This window comes from Oreochromis aureus, linkage group 4 (genome assembly GCF_013358895.1).
Source record: "Oreochromis aureus strain Israel breed Guangdong linkage group 4, ZZ_aureus, whole genome shotgun sequence".
In the NCBI taxonomy this organism is placed as follows: domain Eukaryota; kingdom Metazoa; phylum Chordata; class Actinopteri; order Cichliformes; family Cichlidae; genus Oreochromis; species Oreochromis aureus.
In genome coordinates, this window is record NC_052945.1 from 31,723,287 (window position 1) to 31,728,887 (window position 5,601).

A 5,601-nucleotide genomic window follows, 5' to 3' on the forward strand; every position below is an offset into this window, starting at 1 on the left:
AAAGGTTGCAAGCTATGAAAGGTGTGGTGTTCTTCTTTTGAGTTAACTGGTGTCACAGAGGACAATAAGGTATTAAGGTAAAGACTGGAGGCGGAACAATTGAACAAGGTTGAAAACAGCAGAAAAAAAGCTCAACCAACTGGTACATCCACAGATCTTCATGCATAACTGACAGAAAAAACCCAAACAACAAAACCAAACAGAAAAAAAATATCTGAATAATATGTCATTTACCTTTTCTTGTTGTTTTAGATAATTTGCGGATTTTGATCCTTATGTAGCACTATGTAGTATGTGCATGGCATACTGAGATACGCCCAGAATTGCAGTACAAACAAGCAGAAGTTTCTCTCGCTATATGTGAAACAAAAAACCTTCAGGGTTAGTTAGATTAGCCGCTAGCATACGCACTGTGTTGGAGGCTTGTTGCTAGCTAGTTAGCGATGCTACACACCTCTTAATAGTCTGTGTTATTGAAGGATTCAGCACTTCTTATGTTTGTTATCCATTTTTAGACAGCGATGAGATCATCTGCACACTCTACAGAGGCCCAGAGTTGCTGTTAATATCAAAAATATAATGCTGTCCTTTGAGATTTTAACTCAAATAACACTGTGAGTATAATGGACCTAAAAACTGTTTAAATCTCCAGAGCCCTCTACAGCCTGGTAACATGGAAACTTTAAAAACATCAGCAGAACGTTTCAGTAGTGTAGTCTAATTTGTTCTTTTCATTTAATAATAGAGTCCATATTTTGTCAACAGCTACATTTACCCTGGGGAGAAACTAGTGAGGGAGACCATCAGGACCAAGCTGGGTTTCCTGGGTCCAGAGGTTTGGAGAAACTTCTTCCCTTTCTTCATCACAGCTGTCCTGTGCCAGAAGTTCTGTTGACCCACTGAGAGAGGCATCATTTAAGAAACACCAGGAAGACTGAAGCTCATCGCATTAATCAAGCAGGACTCATGATCTTCACCAGCAGCTCCCTCACAGGGAAATCTTGAGCACTCCTCTGTAGGCCCGCCCCAAGAGATGGATAAACCCAGCATTTCATGAACACAGTGATGGAGACCTTTGGTTTGTGTAATGTTATAAATACTCGGATACTTCCCAGAGGCTCCGGACTTTTACATAAAGATATTATATTCAGTCCTGTAGAAAGTTATATATTTAAAAATATATGATCCTCTCTAGTTACTCTGGTATGAACAACTCTGAATCACTTTATGGTAAATAACACACTATGTGCAAAAAACTGTGAAAGAATTCCAGATGACAAGTTTGTAGTTCAACATACAAGTGACGACCTTTGACCTTCATCAGGTTTTATTTAATTGTGAGAAAATCTCATATGCTCTTCATGCAGCTGAGTACATCAAGTGTTTAAAACGGAAGCTGTGCAGGTCTGAGATCAGCAGCTTTGTGAAACATCAAACTGAGGTCCTGTTAATGCTGATATATAGTGACACAGTTACAGGGGTGATTAATCCTTTTGTTTTTTGTCTTTAACTTTATCAATAAAGCTGCAGCTCTCACTACAGCACGTGTGGTACTTTAACCTTTGCACTGTTTTCATCAGTTCATTTTGCAGTTAACATGTGAACATGTTGGATGATCTGTCTGCTGTCACTGGGTGGTGCTGAGGTCTGAATCTGAGGGCAGCTCCTGTAATCACAAAGAGAACAGAACCATCAAAGTCAGATATAAATTTTATCCCTCAAAATTGAAATAAAGCTGATTCTTCTGTCCTCACACACCCAGGATCTGAAGTTCTTCTCTTACATTTTTTCAGTATTACAGTACACTACAGTACTTTAATCCATAGTTCCTGATTAATGAGGAGTTACTGAAGTACAAGCTTTTAAAAAAGATGTTACTGTCTTTACAGATGTGGCAAGAGACTGAAAACATGCTGTTGTTTGCACATATTTAATATTCAGCTCTGCACAGGAGCTGCAGCAGGGTGCAGCCTGTTGCTTTTACAGTATAATACTTGTAATAAAAGTACAGTAACAGTAATTAGTGACTGAGTAGCCCGGGGCGTTTCTCTTGATTTCTTTAGTAAATTCATTCACCTGCACAGATTAGCTAAACGAACCCAGACAGCCGAGTGCTCATTTTAGCTAGCTAGGTCTCAGGACCTAAGGACAGTAGTTACGGATTAGCTTACAAACACGTTTAACTTACCGAAAAAGTGCAGCGGGGCCTCGGGTCCTTCTGTCGGGTAGTCCAGTTTACTGAAGAACACCTCAGACTGTCAGGTTAAAACAGGCGGTCATGTTTTCTTAACGTAAACGCTGGCCCTCCTCTCAGAGCCTACGCTCTATCTGCTATTCCCGAACAGAGATACGCAAGTTTCTCCGTGACTGCAGCTGTCAGTCAAAGCTGCTATGATGACGTTTCGCCCCAATTTAACTACATCACCGCGGTAGGAATTAGAATCAAACTTATGGGAAAGGAGACCCCTTGGACATCAATCAGCATGATGAGAACTATTGATAACAAAAGAAAGAATCTTTGGAAAAAAATTATCTGAGGAGAATAAATTTATTTTAGTCTGACCCCAGTCCCATCCGCTAACATGGAGGAGGCGGGGTTTATGACCTATACTGCAGCCAGACACCAGGGGGCGATAGAGACGTTTTGGCTTCATTTTTGGGGAGCTGTCGCATCGTCTCCCTCTCCCCCTTGTAAAAACTGTTTTTTGTTTTGTTGTGTTTTTTATTTGTTCATTTCAGGCACAACAAAATACATATATTGAACATAAAGTGCACAAAAACAAAAAACTAAATTTACCTGAAAAGGAGTGGGACGAAGAAAACTTATTAAATCCCACCCCTATACTCACTCATCAACAAAAAACAATAGCTTCCCACAGCAACGCCCATCATTGCAAACCAGACAACACATCAACAGCCCCGGGCATCTCAACGGCAGCTCGCAAACAACAAATAGAACCTTCATAACTGAATACAAAATATATTAATTATAAATTGCGTTACCACAGGTAACAGGCAATAATAATTACATAGTAACAAACACACATACATACACATACATACGTATATATCTACACACACATGTACATATATGTACATACATATACACACTTTTTTTTTTCTTTTTTTTTGGAATCCGTACCAGCAATGGTAAGAGAACAGACATTACAGAGCACACCAAAACCATCATTGAGTAGACTGTGACCAGACCAATTGTTTGTAGAGGAATTTAAATTTATGAAAATTTTTGCATTGTTTCAGTTGTAAACTCAGACTGTTCCAGATTTTCACACCACATACAGACACACAAAAACCTTTACGGGTTCTTCGAGTTCTGGGTAATTTAAATTCTCCGAAGCCTCTCACATTATAAGCCCTTTCTCGAATTTCAAATATAGTTTGTAAATTTTCAGGTAGAAGTTTATTAAAGGCTTTGTATAAGATTATGGATGTATTGTAATTAACCAGATCCTGGAATTTAAGTAACTTTGCCTGAAGAAAGAGTTTGTGAGTATGATCTAGATAACCAGCCTTGTGAATAATACGCAGTGCTTGTTTCTGTACTGTGACTAATGAATTGGTTGTATTTTTATATGTGTTTCCCCACACTTCCACACAATATGTAAAATGTGGAAGAACCAGGGTACAGTACAGAGTACGAAGTGCATCTTTATCAAGGTATGGTTTCACTTTATTCAAAACTGCGAGGCTTCTGGAAATTTTGGTTTTTATGTGTCTGACGTGGGGTTTCCATGAAATTTTGTTATCAATTACGACTCCCAAAAATTTGTTTTCACTCACATTATCAATTGGTACACCTTCAATAATAATTGGTAATTCTATATTATATTTTAAATTACCAAAAAACATTGCTTTAGTTTTATTTATATTTAATGATAATTTATTTATATCCATCCATTTTTTAATTAATTTTAGCTCCCTGTTTACGGTCATTACAAGATCAGTATAATCATCGCTACTGAAAAATATGTTGGTATCATCTGCGAACAGTATGAGTTTAAGTACTTGAGAAACATCAAAAATATCATTTATGTCTACATTGAAAAGTTTTGGTCCCAACACTGACCCTTGGGGAACACCACATGTAATACCAAGTTTTTCTGAATGGTAATGCCTTATGCTAACATATTGTTCCCGACCCGTTAGGTAACTTTTTAACCAGTTACCAGCTTTCCCTCGAATACCATATCTTTCCAATTTATCCAATAAAATTGAGTGATTGATTGTGTCGAAGGCCTTTTTGAGATCAACAAATATACCAACTGCATATATATTTTTATCCAGTGCATTGGTAATTTCTTCTACTGCCTCAATTATCGCCATTGAAGTGGTTCTTTACGTTCTGAAACCATACTGACCAACATTTATTATTTGATGTTTTTCAAGGAATTTTTCTAATCTTGAATTAAAAAGTTTTTCTAAAATTTTTGAGAATTGAGGCAGTAGAGAAATAGGCCTATAATTGGTAAAACTGTGTTTGTCATTACTTTTGTATAGTGGTATTACTTTCGCAATTTTCATTTTTTTTGGAAAACAACCGGACTGAAATGATAAATTACAGACATATGTTAAGGGACTAGCAATATTCAGAATAACCTGTTTAACTACAGACATATTTATGTCATGATAATCCATTGAAGACTTACTTTTACATTTTAATGTGATATTTATTACTTCTTGCTCATTTGTAGCTGAGAGGAACAGTGAAAAAGGATTTGATTTTATATTACTGATATTTTCATTTTTATGACACGGGATGTCCGCTGCTAGTTCAGGGCCAACATTTATAAAAAATTTATTGAACCCATCAACAATGTTACTCATGTTGTGATTTTCACCATTTGCATCAATAAAATATTCAGGATATGATGTTCCAGAAGATCCTTGTTTAATTAAGTTATTTAATACATCCCAAGTTCCTTTTATATTGTTTTTATTTTCATATAATCTTCTTCTATAATAAAGTTGTTTACTCGTTCTTATAATATCAGTCAATTTATTTCTATATGCTTTATATCTACGTTCCACTTCTTTTGTTTTTACTTTGATGAACTGTTTATACAGATTGTTTTTCTTTTTGCAAGCATTGATGATTCCTTTTGTGAGCCAAGGACCTTTTATCTTTTTTTTCTTTGTCCTGTGTTTGTTTACAGGACAATGTTTATTGTACAACATAGTGAAAATATCTAGGAAATTGTCATAAGCCTTGTCCACATCTGACTCTTCATACACGAACTCCAATCTTGTTGTGCTAAATCGAAATTGAAGGCATGAATTGCTTCTTCATTTATTGTTCGCTTTGCTATCGTAATCTTGGTATCTATTTTTTTTAAATCACAGTCACACAAAGTAAAAACTGGTAAGTGGTCAGTTATATCACAGACAAGCAGGCCACTATTAATTTGGAAATCCATGACATTAATAAAAATGTTGTCAATAATAGTGGCGCTATGTGATGTTATTCTGCTTGGCTTTGTTATTGTTGGATATAGTGATAAGCTGTACATCGTGTCAGTAAAGTCATCAATGGCTTTTAACCTTGTTGGGTTTAGCAAATCAATATTAAAATCATGTTGATGG